Here is a 22,831-nt window from a genome sequence, read left to right on the forward strand (position 1 = left end):
AATATAAATTTATGTAATGTGGCATGTCCAATTTTTAAAGTTTTATTATGGTTCAAAGCTTATTTTAAATGTAGTTGGCAGGCTGAGGAAAATAAATATTTTCTAAAACATGGTTTGAGGAAAATATTGGCTTGTTCTCAAGCTAATATAAAATGACTGAAGTGTCACAGTGCACTGTCGCATTTTAAGGCAGATGATGTTAACTGACAGTTGGTGGTTGCACACTGAACGACAATCAGGATTACTCCTCCTTGAACTATCCTTCATGTCTGATGATCTCCACCCCACCTTCTGAGCAAAGGCTGAATTATACAAACGGGTTGTTGAAGTATAAAAATGCATCCAAAAACTCAGTATAGCTTATGATGAATGATACAGTTAGCCACAGTTTTTAAAGGATACATTTTGCTCTGAATTGAAGAACTTTGGGACAGATTTTGAACTTTGTCTGACTGACGGTCCAGCCCTGAAAATGGTGCAAGTGCTGCCCTGAAAAGGTGCCTCCCACTAGTTAGCAGGTCCACCTACCACTTTCAAATGGTTGCTATTTTAACATGCATGTTCGTGTCCCATGGGTATACAAGAACGTTAATCCTAAATATAAATTACAGACCTGGGCAAAGCTTACGCTCTTGTTTGCACTGCCTTGATGTATCAGCTTGTGCAACAGAGATATAAAAAATACAAGTACAATATCATTAGGAGAAGTGCAGATGCTCCTCCAGGTTGCTGAAGTATAACATGAGCCACTGGTGCTGCAAGCACCACCCCACCAGCCACTCTCCTTCTCCCCACCCCACCCCGACAAACCCCACCACTCACCAGCAGGGTCAGATTACCCAACTAAAGCATAATGCCTCTTCAATGCCCATGTCTCATTGGCAGTAAGGCAAAGATGTTCCAGCCCCATGATGGACCTGGTCTCTTGCCAGCAAGTTCAGCTCCCCACACAGCCAACATGCCCAAAGGAATTTGCGCAGCAAAATAAGGAATGAATAAGACTTCAAGTAATTAGATTTCTAACCATAAAATAGAAAAGAAAAGCAAATAAACACATGGAGAGAGGTAACTTCCACCACAGCAAAGTTTGTTTTGAAATTATTGACTGGTTCAAAGAAAGTTCATTGGCGCGATCCAATGTCCATGCTGCACCGAAAAAGCAGCTCGGTTCGGCACAGCATGGCCATTGAAAGCTGGGAGGCCCCGCATCCGGGATCTGCCCGGCTTGCAATGCCTCGCGAGATTCAACGTAATCTCGTGAGACGTTGCGATGTGAATCCTGCCCACAATGAGAGGGATCACCTTTTAGCAAATCAGCACCTAAGAGCGAGGCAGTAAGTTTCACTCTAATGTGCAGATTCTAGAGGTACCTGAGGCTTTGGGATTCAACCCCTTCGCCTCAGAGACCTTGGGCAAGTGCAGTTCAAGGGGGGACCAGATGGAAAGCACTTGTGGGAGTCTCCAAGGGGATCAGAGGCCTCCAGTTGCATGTCCTTTGGGCGCTGTGGTGCCTGGACACTGCTGGTGCCACCTGCATATCCTGGAAGTACCAGACTGGCACCCTGCCATCTTGGTGACAGCTTGGCACTGCCAAGGTGCCCGGGTGGCACTGCCAACTGGCATCGGCACTGCCAAGGTGCCAAGCTTGCATCTTTTGCTTGCGATCGAGCCGGGGTGGCCTGGCATGGATGGGGGCGGGTGGGGAAGATCGGGGAATGTTTTGGGGGTCTCTCACTACAATGGGGAGTTCTGGGGAGCAGAGCTCCCCACTGTATAAAATGGGAAACACGCAGTTAAACATGCTCGTTAGGGGACTCTGTTCGCTTTTGGGAGAATAACGCCCAATATCACTGAATTTGAGATTTTAAAAGTTTTTTCAAGGGGCGTGGACATTTCAGGCAAGGCCATTCACTCCTAATTGCTCTTGAACTGAGTAGCATGCTGGGCCATTTCAAGGGGCACTGAAGAATCAACCACATTTTTATGGGTCTGGAGTCACATGTAGGCCAGACTATGTAAGGACAACAGATTTTCTTCCCGAGAAGACATTAGTGAACCAGCTGGATTTTTAAACCATTTATTTTTCAATGTATTTATTGGTTTTCAAATTTGTGTTACACATTCCAGTTTGTACTTTAAATTTACAAGTTTCATCACTGCGCATGGTGTTGAGCAAAGCAACCAAAGAAAAATTAAAAATTACAGATGAGAGATAAGCCAAAGAAGAACGGGAAGAAGAGAACAAAAATGATATAGCAAACAAACAAAGATCATTACAAACACATTTCCATATCCCCCCCCCCCCCCACCCCCTCCCCCACCCCCTCCCTCTTGTGGCTGTGAGCCCCTTTTGGCCACTCTACCTTTGTTAGACCTCCTAGTTCTGGTCCTAGCTCATCTTGCTCAGCGTGTTGTTGCTCCCGCTCCCTTTTCCTCTTTGCCCTCGGGCTCGTCTCCTGCAGCTATGTTGCTTGTGTCCTGCGGTCTTTTAATGGGTTTTTTCCCCCACTCCCCCATTGCTCCCCTTTCCCCCTCCTCGCCCTCTGTTTCCTTTGCGATCCATGACTCATCTGTGCCAAACCCCCCCCCCCCCCCCCCCCCACCCTTCCCTGCTCTACTGGTTGCTGACTTCGAACAAGTCTTAGAACAAATTGGTGAATGGGTTCCATGTCTTGTGGAAGCACTTTTTCCACCCGCAAATGGTGAATTTTATCTTTTCCAGTTGGAGAAATCTGACGGGTCTGACAGCGGGTCTGCAGCTTTGGGTGGCGCTGCCAATCGCCAGCTAATAATAATAATAACATCCAGAACCCAACAAGTCTGGGGCAGGCCCTGAACATGGCCTCCCTGGCATCATTCGCATTTGTCCTCCACCTGTGGGAAGAAACTGTTCATTCGGGTTTTGGTTAGGTGCGCTCTGTGTACCACCTATAGCTGCGCTAGTCTCAGCCCTGTGCATGTGGAGGTAGAGTTTGTCCTGATTAGTGCATCGATCCAGAGTCCCCCTTCCTACTTCCATGCCTCGGTGTCCATCCCATTTTTCCCTTGAGGGTAGCATTACTCCTCCAGCAATTGTCCATACAGGTCCTCACTGTTCCCTTTCCCTAGGTTGCCCATGTCCAACAGTTTCTCAACTAATGAGTGTCCTGACCTCCGCGGGATAAGTGCATTTCCCTATTGAGGATGTCCTTGCCCTGTATCTACCTCATCTCATTTCCCTTAGGTAGTTGGGACCTCTGTGAGTTTTCATAGAATTTACAGTGCAGAAGGAGGCTATTCGGCCCATCGAGTCTGCACCGGCCCCTGGAAAGAGCACCCCACTCAAGCCCATGCCTCCTCCACCACATCCCCTTAACCCAGCAACCCGAATTAAACTTTTTGGACACGAAGGGCAATTTAGCATGGCCAATCCACCTAACCTGCACATCTTTGGACTGTGGGAGGAAACCGGAGTACCCAGAGGAAACCCATGCACACACGGGGAGAACGTGCAGACTCCGCACAGTCAATGACCTGAGCCGGCAATCGAACCTGGAGCTGTGAAGCAACTGTGCTAACCACTATGCTACCGTGCTGTCTGAGTTCCTCCAGGGTCACTAGTCTGTGTACCTATCGCAAACCGTCAGTGTCCCCTCATCCTGTCTCCACCTTTTGAAGCTGGCGTCCTTGGTGCGGGCCTGAACCTGTGGGTGTTACAGATGAGAGCCATAGTGGACATTGCGGATAGGCCAAAGTGTTGTCTCACTTGATATCACATTCCGAGCATGGCTACCACCACTGGGCTTTGAGTGTTTGGTCGGAGGGGATGGGAGTGCGATTGTAACTACGGCCTGGATGGACCTCCCTATGCAGGCACCTTCCTCCATCCTCACCCATCCCACTCCCGGTTCCTTCAGCCATCCTCTCACTCTTTGCTGTGGCCATTCAGTGGTAGAACTATAGGTTTGGGAGGGTCAGGCTTCCCATACTTCTTTTCCCTTGTAGCACCTGTGTTTGGAACCTCAGGTTCTTCTCGTCCCATATAAATGGCATGATTAATTTATCTACCGTGCTGAAGGTGGCCTTGAGGTTGTCAATCGAGAGCGATTGGAACCGGAAGAGGAAATTGGGCAGTACGTTCATTTTAACCGTCTGCACTCTCCCTTCCAGCGAAAGTGGAAGTGTGTCCCACCTCTGCAGGTCCCTTTTAACTTACTCCATCAGAGTCATCAGGTTTCATTTGTGGATCCGTGTCCAGTCGTGGACTATTTGAATCCCCGGGCAGCGGAATTTATTTTGAGCTTCTTTAAACAGTAGTCCCTCCATCTCTGTCCCTCTCCCTTGCAGGTTCACCGGGAAGACTTTACTTTTGTTCAGGTTGCGTTTGTAGCCCAAAAAGGCTCCAAACTCCTTTCAGAGTTTCATGTTCCCGTCCGTACTGGCTTTGGGGTCCGAGATGTAGAGGAGCAGGTCATCCGCATAGAGTGAAACTCTATGCTGTATCCCCCCCTCTGGATACATCTACAGCCTTTCACTGTTTTGAGGATGATCATCAGTAGATCAATTGCCAGGATGAACAGCAGCGGGGATAGCTCGTATCCCTGCCTCCTGCCTCTGTGCAGTTGGAAGCATTTAAAGCTGGTGGCATTAGTTCACACGCTCGCCATGGGCTGTACAGTAGCTTCACCCAGGAAGGGAATCCTGGCCCAAACCCAAACCGCTCCAGTACCTCTGTGAGGTGCTTCCACTGGACTCTGTCACAAGGTCTGTTCTGCGTCCAGGGAGGTGATCCTTTCTGGTGTTCTCTACCCAGATGGGGTCATTATCAAATTCAGCAGGCATCTACTGATGTTAATCACCTGCTCTTGACAAAGCCCATATGGTTCTCTGTGACTACTTCCAGTTCACAGCTCTCCAGCCACCTAGCCAGGGATTTTGAATCGACATTGAGCAGCGAGATGGGTCTGTAGGACCCACACTTAGTTGGGTCTTTGTCTTTTTTGGGTATCAGCGATATTGAAGCTTGCACAAGTGTTGGTGGCAGGCAACCCCTTAACAGCAAGTCTGTGAACATCTCTTGCAGGACCAGTGCTGATGCAATTGTTTTGCAGAAGTCCGCCGGGAATCCATCTGGCCCTGGTGTCTTCCCCACTTACATGGAGTTGATACACTCCATGACTTCCCCCAGTCTTAATTGTGCTTCAGGCCCCGTCTTCTATCTTCCCCCACAACTACCATGTCCAATCTGTCGAGGAACTGCATCATCCTTGAGTGCCCCTCGGGGGCCCGGAGTGTACAGCCCCTGGTAGAAGGCCTCAAAGGCCTATTTAATCTACCAGCCTACCATTGTTGTCCTTAACCTGCGCTACTTCCCACGTGGCTGCCTGCTTTCTCAAATGGTGAGCCAGCAGGCAGTTGGCTTTGTCTCTATGCTCGTAAAACGCTGGTGGAGTTGGTGTACTTCTTTCCTCATGGAGAGCAGGCCAAAGTCCATTTGTAACTTTTCCCTCTCCACCAGAAGCTTTACATTTAATGTCCCAGTATGTTACAGTGTCCGTTTCATCGCTGGTTCTGTTGCTGCCTTCCCAGCTCATGTTTGCAGACAAATTTCTCCTCGCCCCCCCGGTGCAGTAATGTTCTCTGCCCTGAAGAGTGACCCAAAGCATGGCATTCCTAACTTCACATTATTCTTAGAGAGGGCTACCTTGGCTTTGTTGAATTCTGCCCGGCGCTTGGCCATGACTGTGGCAATGTCCTGATACTTCCTGATCGAGTGAGCCTTCCAGTTGCAGGATTCTGTCTGACCCAGTTCAGGATTCTTTCCCGGTCCCGGTGCAGCTTCACGATGATAGCATTGGCTATTTCTGTTGGCTTGAGGGAGCTGTCTTTTCTTAACAGGTTACCCAGCATTTGGGCCACATATTCTGTAGGGTTCCTGCCTTCAGTCCCCTCCTGTAGGCCCACTATACGGAGTTCTGGCGCCATGATCGATCTTCCTGATCCTTGACCTTTCACCTTAGCATCCTTGTGTCGCTACTAACCTTGTTATCTACATCTCTAATGCTGCGATCCAGTCGCTCTGGTCTATCGAGGCCTTCTCTAGCTCCATTATCCTTGCGTCGTGGGTCTCCAGCCACCTTTCCCAGAGTTGCCTGAAGGGTGATCAGCATCTCTGTCACCGCCACCTTGACCGCTGCCCTGATCCCCATCTTAATGGCCTCCTTGAGCTCCTGGAGTTCCTGTGTGAGGAACTCCCTCCATCCATTTGTTGGGAGGGGAAGGGGGGGCTCTGTGTGCGGCCTAGCGGTCCGTCTCGTTCGGGTGTGGCCAGGGCCTCGCCACCCCATGTGTCACCTCATTCCTTCTCTCCAGGCTTTTGTTGCCTTTTCCGTCCTTTTGGCCCGCAGAGCTGCTGGCGCTTGTCCTGTCTTGTCCTGATGGCGTTGGCGGAGGGCGAGGGCTGTCTTCTCTGTACTTTAGTGTGCTATTTTCGGATTAAAGTGAGGAGAGCCACATTTCGTGCGTCCACTCAGCACAGCGCCATCACCGAAAGTGCCTTTAAAAAACAATCAATGATAAAACTGAGCCTAGCCTTCAATTACAGATTTTTTTTTTAATCAATTGAATTTCAATCTCCAGCTGCAATGATGGGAAATGAACCCCCTTTCCCCAGGACATTAGCCTGAACCTTTGGATTACGAGCCCAGTGGCCTTACCATTAGTCCACCATCGCCCCACATGAAGGATGGGTGTTTCACTGAGACAACAAAACAAGGCAACGCATTCACTGATAATGAGCAACTTTTAACTCGAATTAATTGAGATTTTCTCTACTTAGAGAAGTTATACATTTTTCTCCACAATTAGCACAATAAAACAGAAATATTGCCTCGTGTTCAGGGAATTACCAAAATTTTTTGATTGGCATCAAGGCTTATAATATTTGTATCTCAGGTCCAAATGACTATTAGTGTTCTGAATTGTGATTTCCAGAGCTGCGAGTGTATTATCTAAGCTTTAATCCTGTTGCCATGGTGATGTGGCAATCTGATCAGTTTGGTTGACTGAGCTCAGTTCAACTCAGACACATTTTCCCTGATCATCTCTGCATGATGAAGGACACGGAACAGCTTATCACGAGGACAGATAAAGTCACAGGAGTTGTAGGGCTGCTTTTCTATGGATAATGCATCTGATATATTGAACAGCCAGGGAGTCAATCCTCTGGAAGCAATCTACAAAAATAAAGGAAGTAACAAATCAGCTTCAATAGGATGGTTGAAACAAGAAGTATTCCTGTCCACCCACATGCTCAAAGACCCTTTACACAGGGGAGACAGAGACACCTACCAAGATGTACAGAAATTACGACAGGGATTCTCTGGTTGGGAGAACATGGGCGCAATTCAGCGACCCCGGACGCAGATCCGGGTGTGACAGGTGATTCGCGTGTGATCCCCAAATTGGGCTCCTTGCTAGGTAGTGGGGGTGTGGGGACTCCCCATGGTTGGCAGGTGAAGGGGTTCAAAAGAGTGGAGTGACAGATCAGGGCTCCCTATGAGGAGCCTTAGAGAAATCCCTCTAAGCACGGCCTTGCCGGAATCGTCCCGAAGCTAAAAAAAAAATGGCAAAGTGCCGTTGGATAGTGGGATGTTTTTCGGCACTGCAGCCACCGGGAAACACCCCGCTAACGCGCCCAATGTTCTCCCGCTGGAGTTCAATCGCATCCGATTTGCGCTCACGCTGGGAGTGCAAATCCTGAACCGGGTCACAATCCTTAGCCATCCTTAGCTTCAGACAACCTGAAACTTGCACTTGTGCTATTGGTTGAGAGTGGCCATCAACCAAGAGTCAGCTTCCTCCACAGGACCTCCACCATTGTCAAAACCTGGAATGTCGGCTCTATGTTTCCACTGTTAATTGTGAAGTCAACTCTACTGTTACCAAAACCTTCCCATTAATGGTATTTGGTGGCTTCCTGGTATTTTATGCTCCTCAGGTGGCACAGTGGATACCACTACTGTCTCAGTGCCAGGGACCCAGGTTTGATTCCGGCCTTGGGTGACTGTGTGTGCAGTTTGCATGTTCTCCATGTGTCTTTGTGTGTTTCCTCCAGGTGCTCCAGTTTCCTCCCAAAGTCCAAAGATGTGTATGTTAGGTGGATTGACCATGTTAAATTACACCCATAGTGTCCAAAGATGTGCAGTTGAAGTGGATTGGCCATGTTCAATGCACGTAGTTATGGGAATAGGGTGGGGAGTGGGCCTAGGTAGAGTGCTTGTTGGTGCAGAATTTATTGGCCTCATGGCCTCCTTCTGCTCTGTAGGAATTCTATAGATTCCTTTTTTTATTATTTAAATTTTTTTTAATGTTTCCAATTAAGGGGCAATTTAGCGAGGCCAATCCACCTACCCTGCGCATCTTTGGGTTGTGGGGGTGAGACCCACACAGACACGGGTAGGGTAGAATGTGCAAACTCCACATGGACAGTGATCCAGGGCCACGATCGAACCCGGGTCCTCGGCGCCGTGAGGCAGCAGTGCTATCCACTGCGCCACCATGCCGCCCTGATTCTATGGATTCTTATGTACTGTAGGTTCTACTTTATGGGCAGGTTTTCCCATGTGCGCTTTTCAAATTAGAGGAAATTCAATGCAGCCCACTCTTTGAACTGCAGGTACAGACAGACTTCAACATGGTTGTATGTCAAGGGCCAGCTCAGCTCCAGTTTTGACACATCAAGGTTTTGGATTGACCTGAAAGGCAGTTACATCATATCCTAACTTGTCATCTGAATAACCATGTTGATTAACATGTTGATTATCACAATTATCTGTGCTTATGGGCATGTAAACAGAAAATGGCCAATTAGACGTGAAAGAAAGGCATTTTTTAACTGATGTACATTGTGAGCGCCACTGGCAAGGTCAGCATTTATTGCCATCCCTACTTGACCTTGAGAACAACCACTACCAGATTCTATAATTAGATTCTCTCATCAGACACTTAATGGAAGTGTCTGATTTTCCAAATTAATAATAATAATAAAATCTAGTGGAAAAAAGTACCAATAGCAACTACCCCCTCTCTCCCCTTTCAGCATTCCAAAGCGATCATTCACTCCGTGGTATGCTGGTCTACCCTTGGGTTACCTTAAACACCTCCTATCCTTTCCATCACACCTTTCCCTGCAAGCTTGGCAGATGCGCATGTGCCCTTTTACCTCCTTCCTTCTCACAGTTCAAGGCCCCAAACACTCCTTCCAGGTGAAACAGCAATTGGCATGTACTTCAGGTTAAAATACCAAATTCACTCCATAAAATGTAGCCTCCTCCGCAGTGACAAGAGCAATTGCAAACCAGGTGATCGCTTTCCACAACACCATCCACTCAGTTGGCAAGTATGGCCCCAAGCTTCCAGTGAGCTGTCATTTAAATTCTCCACCTTCCTCCCACTCTGAACGTCTGTCCTTGGCCTCCTATAGTATTTCAATGAAGCTGGCAAGCTTGAAGAATATTTCTCTCATATTTCAACTGAGAGTTTTACAGCCAATAGACTCCACATTGAATTGAACAATTTTAGATCATGACCTTCACCCCCACCCAATTCAGTTATCTTTCTCTTTGCTAGTTTCTCTTGTTACTTTCATTTGCCCTTTTGAAGCACGCCTACCATTCATACTTCCTTTGGATTCAACTTTTGTTTGTTTATTTGTCTCATCATCACTTCCTTTAGGCTTGCTCCACAGCTTTTGTCATTTATCTCTCCTGGCCTCCACCCCATTACAGAAGTTCCTTTTTGTTTATTTTTCCCACCATTTCCATGCAACGCAGGAGGAGGCCATTCGGCCCATAGAGTCAGCACCAAACCTCTGAAAGAGACCCTACCCCACTCCCCTGCCCAAAACTATCCCATAACCCCATCTAACTTGCACATCCTTGGACACTAAGAGACAACCTATAATGCCCAATCCACCTATCCTGCACATCTTTGGACTGTGGGAGCAAACCGGAGCACCCAGAGTAAACTCACACAGACACGGGGGGATTATGCAGACTCCACACAGTCATCAAGGCCAGAATTGAACCTGGGTCCCTGGCTCTGTGAGGCAGCAGTGCTAACCACTGTGCAACCATACCTGTGCTCAAAACCTATTACATTTCTAACATTTCCCAGACACAAAACTTTAGCGATAAGATGGGTTATAGTAAGCCAGCAGTCCATTTTACATTGGAAGCAACGTAAATCTGGTGCAGTAAAGAACAGGCTGCTGAATTATTAACACCCATTTCCCAGTATTGCACAAAGTCATGATCTAATCCAAAGTCAGTGTTTCCTTTAACTTGCAACGTGAATATTACATTCTAAGGTCAAACATATATGTGATTTCCGATAAATATATTCGGGGGTCTATCAAAGGTGAATAACTGACTTTCTTTTTTTCTATACTTGTAAGCATGCTGGTATTTTGTGCAATATTGACCTTTAATTAGCCTTAGCTTTTCTTTAAAAAGTCTTTTGACGCTTTAGAAGTTTGATAAACATTCCAGAATATAGGGGGCGCGATTCTCCGAAATGGAGACTAAGTGTTCGCGCCGTCGTGAACGCCATCGCGTTTCACAATGGCGCAAAACGGGCACTGGGCCAACCGATTCTGGCCCCCACAGGGGGCCAGCATGGCGTTGGAGTGGTTCACGCCGCTCCAGCCTTACATCCTGGCGTGGACTGGGGGCGGCACCAACCCGCGTATGCGCAGTAGACTCGCGGAACGCTCCGGCCCTGACGCAACATGGCATGGGGGTTCTGGGGCCGGAAGCGGAACAAAGCAGGCCCGCAGGGGGAAAGAGGCCAGCCCGCCTATCAGTGAGCCCCGATCGCGGGCCAGACCCCATCGGAGCCTCCCCCCCCCCCCCCCCCCCCCCCCCCCCCCCCCCCCACAGGCCGCCCCCGACCCTCCGCGGAGAGTTCCCGCCGGCAGCGTCCTGGGGTGAACGGCGCCAGCGGGACTCTGCTGTTTCTGCACATCCGCTCGGCCCATCCGGGCCGGAGAATCGGCAGCCCGGCCACGGACAGCGGCCTGCAACCAGTGCCGCGCCAAACGTGCCGGCGCAAGTGGTGCGGAGAATCAGCACCACTTGCGCTCGGAGAATCGCGCGCCGGCATCGGGCCAGCGTGGCGCAGTTGCGCTGATTCTCCAGCCCGGCGCGGGGCTGGGAGAATCTCACCAATAGTGTCATTTTGAAAGTTACCAAAATACTTATAATTATGCAATTTTGGATTTCTATTGGTTTTAACTGCAAGTCATCAGCCCTGCATGTCTCAAGTCAAATGGAGAATGTTGATTTTGTCAGTTAACTTAACCAAAGGTCATCCATCTCCAAATGGCCAAAAGGTATCATAGAAATCAATGCAGTGTAAAACTGTCATAAAATTATGACACATCGACAGAAATACCAATTAGTCTGGCAGGCATTTAAAGATCCTATTAAATGTAGCCCTATGAAGGGTCAACAAAATCCTGTGCTGTAAATGAAACCTGCTGAAGACGGATAGAGGACTTCCAGTGCTAAAAGAAGGATGATCTGCACATAGCCAGATAGGAAACTAATTACTGCCACAAAACAGAATTGGATTAATTTATTCAAACTGATTTGGACGGGAGAGACCTTGCTGAAGGGGAATTGGCAAAATGTTTTTTACTGATTTTGAAGGAGAAAATTGCATTGCTTGGAATGAAGAGAGAAATACAAATGTAATAAGGTTGCAAGAGGAAAGACTTTGAGCGATTATTGGTTTCAATAAAACAATCAATATCCTGCAGTGCCCCGTCGTTGAAGATTTCAAGCAAAACAGTGGCTTTTGTTCATTGTCTACTGTCACCCAGGTATCTACTTGGAACATCAGCACACAATGAGAAATCCTCCTTAAAACTGTTACAAATCCACGAGCAGTGCATGAAATGTTCTGTTACAATTAGTAACAGATTCGCCAAGAGCTCAGGTATGTTCACCCCTTACACACACACACACAAAGTGATCAAGGGTAAATGCTGAGGAGAAATAGTTAAACATGAAAAAGTAGCCCCCCTCAAATTATTAAACAACAGTTGTAACCTCTGGCATTGCACACATCATCCTAGTCACAAATCATCGTTGTCACAAAATGAATAAACTGTTCATGTTAGATACACAGTTAATTTAGCTGAAGCACGCTCCAAGAAAAATCCTAAAATATTGAGCATTGTACTGAAGTACGACTTCGTACCCCAGAAGAGTACAACGGCGAGAAAGTGAAGAGCACACAACTGTAACAAATATACATGGAATGGAGTGAAACAGAGGAAATTTCCGAATGATGGTTCAAGTCATTAGATGAAGGTGCCTGGTGAGGGTTTTGAAACCTTGCAGTTATTAACAGCTCTATTCAAACACAAAAAAAAAATCAGGCCCAACCATTTCATGTGTTTGAACCATCTCAGAGAACTTAAATAAATCAAAGCGGACTGCAGATTTTCATTCCTCATGACAGTAGGGATCTAACAAATTGTCAGCTCTGGTGCCTTTCACCAGAATTGGCCTTGCTCTTCTTAATTGTATATAGCCGGGGATTCCAGAGAAGTAGCTCAGTGAACATCATCATCTCCTCGTGTGAAAAAGCCTTTACCACAGGGCAGTAAGCCGCAGACTTTCAGCATTCCCCAATAAATTGTCAATGTACTTCTCACAATCTTATGATGCTCTATTAAATTTTGAAATGTTGTTAACTTTCTTACCTAATTTCAGATGGCAGTGGTTGGAATCTGTCCATTATTATTCAACCGACAACTGCGGCCCACGCAGTAAAAATCTGATCACGAAATGGCCGAGTACTAATTGATTCAAAAGGCTGATGATTTGAAACAACAGAGAACAGATGTTAAGTTTGACCTGCTCACATCATTAGAGCATAGTCACCTTTGATGGTGTTAGGCTAATTGAAGCTTATTTGTCCAGGGAGCTTGGTGTAATAAAATCAATTATCATAATGACCCAATGGTTAACAAACTGAGAATTAAATGAGACTTTCGAAAAATTGCTTTTTGTCCTCCAATTACACCATACAGTATTTTACGACATTTCCAACCTTTGTAGAGTAAAGACACAATCATTTTCGCACGGGTAAAGTGGTTTTCTTTAACTAGTTAAGCTTTGAGTGTCTACAAGTGACTAATAACTGACTAACTTGTTTTCTCTGCTGGTGAAATGTCAGCACACTGAATGGGGGCATGTTAAAATGGTCTCCAGTATCTTGGAGTTAAGGAGGGAAATTATTAAGTACAGACTTTGCACTTAATTACACAACAGCATCCTCTGCTGGAAAGTACTGCAGATCTATTGGGACAGAAAAGATCAGGATTAGCTGTGATGAGAAACTTCCATTGTTGAATAATCACTGTACTGTTGAAAATAGATAAAGCTACTTCAGTAAAGTAGCCATTGTCCCAGATGACCACAGGCTGCTTTCCCCCTTGAGGAGAGCTGACTGGTGGTGATTTAACCCGAGCACCACCACACCTCAGGCAAGGGGTAAGGTTGAGAAGGCAGGAATAACCTCAGCCAGTACAGGAATTGAACCCAGGCTGCTGTCTAGCCAAATGAGCTAATTTAGCCCCATCAGAGGACTCTTTGTGACTACTGTACCTATAGCTCTATGGCTTGGCATTTTCATGAAAAGGGATAAAATTAAAATTAATGATAGGATGACATATAAAGTAAAATAAGTTACCAATTAAGTTACATTTACCTAAATCTGAGGCCTAGGCAGAGACTTCATCAGTCCAGCTATTTTTCCACATTTGTCCCATTCACATCTCTTTGTAATGAGCAATTTCCAACAGACCTTTGTATCTGATTGTATTTCTGCTTTGTTTTTCACATACATTAATAATGGAGTGGCTGCTACCTTTTGCAAAAAATATTTTTCCTCCCTGAAACTTGTCTTCCATCTGCAAGGGAGTTTTCTGCATGTTCCTTGCATTATTACGATAGCTGATTTTTCTTTTCAACAAATCTCTCATTTTTAGTGGTGGCCTGGTGGTGCAGTGGTTAGCACTGCTGCCTCACGGCACTGAGGACCCGGGTTCAATCCTGGCCCCGGGTCACTGTCCATGTGGAGTTTGCACGTTCTCCCCGTGTCTGCGCGGGTCTCACCCCCGCAAGCCAAAGATATGCAGTGTAGGTGGATTGGTCATGCTAAATTGGCCCTTAATTGGGGAAAAAAAAAGAATTGGGTACTCTAAATTTATTTTTAAAAAACAAGGGCGCGATTCTCCCAAAACGGGAGAAATCGTAAAGCTGCCGTAAAACCCGGGCGGGTTTTACGGCAGCGCGCCCCTTCCCGACCGGGGACCGATTCTGGTCCCCGGTCGGGGCTAGCAGCCCGACGCCGTAGGCTCCGGCAAGACGGGCTTAACGAAAATCGTTAAGCCCGCTTGCCGGAGTTAGCGCCGGCTGACGCGTCATATGACGTCAGCCGCGCATGCGCAGTTTGGAAGACTCCAACCCGCGCATGCGCGGGTGACGTCATCGCGTTTTTGCGCGAAACCCGTGCATGCGCGGGCCGGGTTGCCCCTCAGCCACCCCGCGAATGGATACTGCGGGGCGGCGGAAGGACAAGTAGTGCGCGGGCATCGGGCCCGCTGCCCGCGATCGGTGCCCACCGATCGCGGGCCCATGGCACCCTGGGCACGGCCGTGGTACGGCCGTGCCAATCGGTGCCATGGTTATTAATAGCGAGTTAGTCACGCCGTTTTTACGAACGGCAAGACCAGGTGTGTTTGCCGTTCGTAAAAACGTCGTGAAGGGCTGGGACTTCGGCCCATCTAACAGCTGAGAATCGCTGCCGGCCGTAAAAAAACGGCGGCAGTGATTCGGGTCGGGACTTCGGCGGGGGGGGGGGGAGAATAGCGGGAGGGCGGCAAAAATGTCGGGAAGGCCCTCCCGCTATTCTCCCACCCGTCGTGGGGGGCGGAGAATTTCGCCCCAAATATCTCATTTTAAAACATGAGTGGCAGAATTCTCCGTTCCAGAGACTAAGTGTTGATGCCGGGACAGGATTCGTGGACTTCTATGGCAGCAAAACTGGCGTCTCGCCAGGACCGATTCAGTGACCGTTGAGGGGCTAGCACCGGTGCCACATGGAACGCAATTGATTCCAATGAAAGACAGTGCCGGATTTGCAGGAGGCTGACAAGCTGCAGCCACATATATACACCGTACTCCCCATACACACCACTCCAGCCAACGAGATGGCAATAAGGAGAGCGGCCCCAAGATTCACCAACGGTGAGCTTGAGACCCTTGTAGTCGCCATAGAAGAGAGCAGCCCTGGGAAGGAGGCTGCCAGCCACCAACATTCATCATGCCTGGGTGCAGGTGGTAGAGGCAATAAGTGCCACGAGCAGGTGAACCCCTGTTCTTTGTTGTTTAACTGTTGGCAGCTGCTTGTATGGTGCTGACTTACCTAGGGCATGATCTAATGGGAAAGTTTCTAAGGAAGGGATTTACTAGCTGTTCACGCTGGCGGGAAATTCCGGTCCCACGCTGGCGCATGGGTTTCCCGGCAATGCAATGAGGGATGCTATCAACGGGAAATCCCATTGACAACGGCAGGATCGGTAGATCCCGTCCACCAGCGAAACCGCCACTGTGAACTGGGCCCCCTCCAGCCATTTCCGACTGCTTCAATCAAACAATATTTTCTTGACTTTACTCAGCTCCTCATTGCCAAACTTTAGCCAGGTTCTTCCAGGAATAGAGCTCAGATTATGCACATCAGAATCAAATAATTATGGGTTGAGCATCAGTATTTTAAAAAAAGGTTTCAGCCATATGAATGTAACTGCATCTAATTGATCTATTGTTCCCTGTTGATGATGGAGCAGCCCTTACTTAACTGTGTCATCAATGTACAAGTTTCTTCGGGGGAAGTGTGTAACCACGGACTGGCTGATCGTAATTATGATATTGGAGGACCTTATGGGAATCCATTTTGCACAAGAACTCGTCTGGCAATGATCCCGTCCTGTACAGCCACCCTGACTACACGGCCATGCCTCCCAGCTGCTCAGTCATTGGCGGATTCCTCATCTTCATCCGAGTTGTAATCTTCCAATGGTTGATTTAGGAGCTTTAGATTGTCGCAAAACTTAACTTCTTTAGCTTCTATGAATTTTCAATGAAACTCCCCATTTTGGTCTCGGACGTAACCCATTTTGATGCACCTGGCTCTGAATAATATTTTAAATGGTGTTGCAATTCTTTTCACTCCTTTTGATCATGCGGTTCACCTTTAGCATTTTCCTGTGTTAACAACCCTGGAAATGTTTAATGTATTCTGTTTCATACAAAATGTTTGATTTATTTGAACTACGCTTTGTGCAATTCACTTGTTTGCAATAACCCCCAATCGTAGATCACACCAGGTTCTATAGATTTAACCATATGACATGAAGAACACTTCAAATGGTGAATACGGAAAGTTTATTAACCAATGAAAAGGTATCAAGTCAGAAAGATAAAATGCAAAGTGTCAATTAACAGGAATTAGCAGCAATAACAGTAAGAGGAGAAATCTTAACTTTAACAATAGAACAGACTTTTCACCAGCCTTCACATACAAGAACATGAAGTGACGTCTCTGAAAACGTAGATAAAATGTAAAACCATCGCCTTTCTGTAAACATCGTTTCTCCACCCCTCTAACCCAAAATGGCTTCTCGAGATTCTTTCCTTTATACCGTAAAAATGTTGAAAGCCCACCTCAGCCAATTGTTGGAAAATAGCCAATTAGTCTATAATTTGTCAATAACGAAATAAGAATTAGCCAATTTGTTTTCAGCTAATTACGTATGTTGTCTTAATTATTGAGATAATGCTTTTTCTCAAACTACATTTCTAATCTTAGGGTAGGCTGTACTTATAATTGTAAAACTTTTGTGTTCTGAATTATGTTTCCAGCCTTTCTAACATATCTAATAATGAATTACTTTGACTTTAAATGACTCACGATTAAGGCAATTAAGGTTGTCTACTTAACTAACCTGGCTGGTAGTTTGTGCAGGGGGTCGGGATTGAAAGCACTAGCAACAGCGCTGCTCCTGATAGCCCCAGGGAAATACTCAGGGAGTCCGGTAATAATAGCTTCATTGAGAATTTGGAGGCAGTTTCGCCAACACTTTGGATTGGGGGCAGGGTCAAGAGAAATGCCGATTCGGGGAAACCCCAGATTTGAGCCAGGGAGGTGGGATGGAAATTTTCGGAAATGGGAGGAGAAGGGGATTAAGACACTGAAAGATTTGTTTCTTAGGGGTCGATTTGCAGTACTGCAGGAGCTGGAAGCGAACTATGGGCTGGAGCAGGGGGAAATGTTTAGATACATGCAGGTTCGAAATTTTGTCAGAAAGGAGATACATAGCTTCCCGGGGCCGGCCTCCACATTGATGGAGGAGGAAAGAAAGAAAGCAATAAGTATCAATGTACAATAGGTACAGTGTAAAACAGTAGTCATCACAAAAATGGGAACAAATAAGACCAGATGAATCAGGGACAAAATCGTCAACATATTCCTTTCACAGATATAGGACCCTTCTCTACCAAAACAGGATCCAGACAACATCACAGACCTACATCAAACCCCTAGCTTCAAAACAAAATGACGGAATGAAGAAAACAATATCCTGAGAACCCCAGAACTAAAGGGGAAATCGATCAACAGTCATTGCACAAATTAAACTTTTCTTCTGGCCCAGGCCAGTACAGATGGCGTTAATTTAACTACAGAATGACAAGGAGAGGATGGGCCACCACCAAGCATCAATTGTCAACCCAGGCTGTCCAGAAAAGAGCCAAGAGCAAGACCCCGGGCCACCATAACCCCATCTCCTTATCATAGATCAGAAGATAAAACAGGCCACCAGATTATCAGTGCCAACACTGCCCAAAGAGGACAACAGAATAACATGGGTCCAAAGGTCAACAGAAATACGGAGGGTCCCAGTCGAGAAACAGGGGAGAACTCTACCCCAGGGTGAGAGGGCTGTCAGGGCATCCCACCACAAAAAAAAATAGGGAGAGCCCTAGGAGGGAGGGCGGAGGACTGTGATCTGCCATCTAGCCTTACCACCATCCACTCGAAGGAGGAAATAGAACTAGGAGAGGCAGAAGCAATGCCCCAAAATCTCTCCGACTAAAGAAGAATAAAAAGAAAGAGCGAGAACTGTGAAAATTAAACACTTGGATCAGAAGACTTCACAAGCCATCACCCAAAATATTATCACGAGGTGAGAGCCAGCCAACCAACCACCCAAACGGCCCTCTCCTACTCCAAAGACAAAAAGAATAGAATAATTACTGGGCACAATCCCCGATCCATCCCTGACACTTCACCCATCCAAATGAGTAACCACCCACACTTGATTCTCTCACAAGCACTTCTATAGGTATCCCCAATACTGATCATGGAACAGAGCCTGGCCAAGCCTGGAACCGGCAAAAACTAGAAATTCAGGAGAACCAAGCCCCAAGGATAACCATCAATCCCCAACTCTTAATCCTTTCGGAAGCTGTGCCAGTTCGGTCCCACACAGGGCACCATGGCCCTCCCCCAAAACAAACAATATGTGTATATATATAGCCATATCAGGATCACCCACTCCCAAATAGGAGAAGTGAAAAGAATGAAAACCTCCTGGGAGGGATCTCCCAACACAATACATCACCCACCACTAAAAGAAAGGCACTCAGGGCAGCCTCAGTCTTAATAAAGATTCAACAGTAATAAAAACAGTCAAAGAGGGAGATCTGTAGCAGGAGAAAAGACTGACTCATCCCTAAGGGGAAGCCAAACAAATCCCAGTCCTCAACAAGATAGCACACAGTGTGCCTGGGCCTGAAAAAGGAAAGGGTGCTAAACAAAAATAAAAGAGATTAGTTCTCACTGGGGGACCTTTCTCGAACATAGCAAGGGCAGAACTAATCCTATTAACACTAACCCTCCATGCCCCTCCTGCTCCAGTTCTGCTCGTATTCCCCCCAGGATAAATTAGGGTAAAGAAACTGTGCACAAATCACAAATTCAACATTCAGCCTAACGTGATATAACTTATTAAGTCAGGATAACCGGCGGTGCAGGACATCACACCCAAATTATTCACTTCCACAAAAGAAATTGACAGCGTAAATAGACAACAACATAATTATCAGGGAGAAAATCCAGGTTAACAACTGAGAAAGGAGGCTGTTATCAGGATAAAAAGGTCTCCACGGGCGCACGAAGGAAGAAGAAATCAAGGATAAAACAGGATCAAAGACGGTAAGCACTCTTCAGGATCTTCCAAGAATTCTAACAATGGAAGCGGGAAACCTCATTGCTTTCAACACGCCATCTCACTAGAACCCAGGAGGCCCACAATCCAGGCTCCTGCAAAAGGAGTGACCCAGTCGGCTCTGCCAGGCCAAACCCCTCTTGACCAACATCAGGAAAAGGACAACACAGGACCAGGGGTGGGGAGGCCAACCCAACCCCAGGCCTTGGTGACAAGATTGAATGTGCTCCCTCGAACTTAAGCTGCCCAGTTTCCAGATCAAGATTCCCGTAATATGGCAGCCAGTTCTCAAGTTTAGCTGAGAACCATCTCACCCCACAAACCAGGCTCGGCAGTATTCCTCATCTGTTTCCTCATGACCTCATCGAAATCCCTCAGGTTGGATGATAGACCATGCAGCAGGAACTCAACCATGCAGCAGCAGAATTCCACAAAAGTCCATTCTCTCTCTACTACAAGAACCTCCTCATGCGCCTCCAACACCTCCATAAAACACCTTGAAACTCATGAAATTGGGCTTCAACGTTCAACTTTGACAGAGCTGAGATATTGGGATGGATCACCATTATCACTAGCAGCCATTATCCGACAGAACACACAGCACCATCAGGACAGGGAGCCTCCCAGAAGTAGCTGCACCATTAATTATCATAGAATTTACAGTGCAGAAGGAGGCCATTTGGCCCATCGAGTCTGCACCGGCTCTTGGAAAGAGCACCCTACCCAAGGTCAACACCTCCACCCTATCCCCATAACCCAGTAACCCCACCCAACACTAAGGGCAATTTTGGACACTAAGGGCAATTTATCATGGCCAATCCACCTAACCTGCACATCTTTGGACTGTGGGAGGAAACCGGAGCACCCGGAGGAAACCCACGCACACACGGGGAGGATGTGCAGACTCCGCACAGACAGTGACCCAAGCCGGAATCGAACCTGGGACCCTGGAGCTGTGAAGCAATTGTGCTATCCACAATGCTACTGTGCTGCCCTTCAAGAAGGCCCATCCCAACAGCCTCAAATCAACGAGGATTTAAACATTTTGACTTGACTCAATAGTGCCCAATGACCAACAAATCTCGGGGCATAGTAAAAACTATCTGTGCCAAGAAAAGACATTTACAAAATGAGCAGACGGATGAAAAAATAGGTTAAAAGACAAGCAGAGCCGGAGCTTGTGAAAACACAGCCGCTCCCGCACCTCCCTTGGAAATAGCACCCTACCAAGGCCCACGCCCCCACCCTATCCCCATAAACCAGTAACCCCACTTAATGGAGATGTGCATCATTTCCTAGTTGGCACTGCTGTCTCACAGCGCCAGGGGCCCAGGTTCGATTCTTGCCTTGGGTAAATGTTTGTGTGGAGTTTGCATGTTCTCCCCATGTTTGTGTGCGTTTCCTTCGGGTGCTCCAGTGCTAAGATGCTGCTCTTGCATTGACTTACATGTGATATGCCAATTGGCCATTGTGATTGGCCAATCTCTCATGGTCAAAGCTCATGCGGTTGAACCCCCAGGACATTGTGGAGCTCAAATACAATGGGCCCCTCCATTCTAGGTCCAAGAGTTCGCACTGCCTCAGGGAACACCACCAGATATCTTGGTATCTGCTGCTGAATATCTAAATACTGTGCTCCAAAAGGTGACTCTCGAGGCTACATGTTCTTGTCCACAGAAGTATCATTGTGATTTTCCTCCCTCCTCTGGGGACTGTGCACAGATGTCTCTGACAAATCTGCCTGCACTTTTGTACGATGACTTTCACACTGTGTCACTGACTCTACATGTTTGCCACATTGTTGCAAAGTGCTTGCATCCGAGTTGGTGAAATGTGGACGAGCGAGTTCTGACACTGCCTTCTTGGACATCTCTTCCTCCTCTTGACCCCCGAGGGATTATTTGGGAGTGGGGAGCACAGTTGGGATCTGTGTGGGACACAAAAGGAGTTCTTTAGGTATAGCCCTTTTTGTCATTAAAGCATGCGTTGATGCATTTCATTGCCTGTGGACCATGCTTCTGTGTAACGCTACGCCATCCTTGCACTCTCTCTTAGGGCAATGTACTCTTGTGCTCAGTGAACTGACATCATGAATTCCATCACTGCCACCATGTAGCGACGCAATTTCAACACTGCCTTTATCACCCTCAAATGGCGATTCACGATCACCAACAAAGGTGCGGGCAACCGAGAAATCACCATGAACATCTGTTCTATGAGACAGATGTGCTCCAGCCAGGATGATCCAACCCCAGTCTGGGCCATCACCTTTTTTGACTGCAATGACATGAATATATGTTAGCCTCATATATCGTGCATGGAGGGATATTGCTCCTCACTGCATTTGTGAATCTTAATGCTCATTCATGTGTTCTTTGCATGCCTATATTGTTTTGCAAATAAAGGTAGTTTTAAGGGATTTACATTTGTATTGGCAAACATTAAAAATAAGGTACAATTTTAATAATAATAATCACTTATTGTCACAAGCAGGTTTCAATGAAGTTACTGTGAAAAATGTAATGTTTCTATGCCTGGAAGGGTAAAACTTATAGTAGATTCCTATAGGCTGGCCAAAGGTGCTGTATGTGCAGGTGTTGGTTAAGTTCCAACTGGGATTCTATTGTGCTTAGAGAGGGCTATGGCGTGAAGATTAAATAAAACAGCTGTGGTTGCTTACCAACTGGATCCTTGTAACGTAGATAAACTTTTAAGTTTTGGTTTAGCTAATTTGATTTCAGATGAAGATAGATAGTGAGAGAGGAGGTAGCTGTCACAGCTCTGCTAGAAGCAGTTGATTCAGAAGACTAGAGAGGGAATATCTCTCTCAGCATTGCTAGAGAAAAAACCATACCATAGAGTAATGGATAAGGAAACAAGTGCAGAGATCTGAAGAGCAGTTAGTTAAGGAAACTAGCAAAATGGAGAGAGGTTTCCAAGAAGTCAGAGATTAAAGCTATGAGAACAGAGCATTGTTTAGTAAAGACAGACAAAGCTGAGAAGAGGAAGGTATCTGAAGTGATTTTCAGGTTTCTGAGATTTTACTACAGCCTGTATGACGCGATTTGAATGAAAAATGGCAATCGGTGTCTGGATCTTGGAGTTTGTGGAAATGCAGTCGAGACAAAGGAAACCTAAAACAGGGTGGTGTAAAATCCTGGACTGAATTTGCAGTTAAAAGTGGAGTGGAAGCTTTGCTTAAAAGTGTCATTTGGAAAGCCTGGTCTGGATTTCAGTGTGCGAACCTCTGAAGCAATGCATACTGATGAGAGAAAATTTTAAAAAAATTTCTGGGAATGAAGTTCGGAAACTCTTGTGACAGTTACCTAGGGAGACTCTGAGGAGACATTGAGAAACATTAAGTCGGGGCTCTGAGCGGAGAGTGTATTTGCCCATAGTCACCTTGTGTAAGGTAAGGGGCAAAGGTGTATTACATCATAATCCATTTTTATCATGTTTAATAAATGCTGATTTCTTGTTGTTCAAACT

General features: G+C 46.7%; 1 protein-coding gene across 1 annotated transcript in view; it reads left to right on the forward strand.

Moving 5' to 3' along the window:
* The window catches only part of hrob (homologous recombination factor with OB-fold), a 107,882-nt gene that overhangs the window by 26,464 nt on the left and 58,587 nt on the right, over window positions 1–22,831 (forward strand). The gene's annotated exons all lie outside the window — the stretch shown is intronic.

This window comes from Scyliorhinus canicula, chromosome 19 (genome assembly GCF_902713615.1).
Source record: "Scyliorhinus canicula chromosome 19, sScyCan1.1, whole genome shotgun sequence".
Lineage (NCBI taxonomy): Eukaryota > Metazoa > Chordata > Chondrichthyes > Carcharhiniformes > Scyliorhinidae > Scyliorhinus > Scyliorhinus canicula.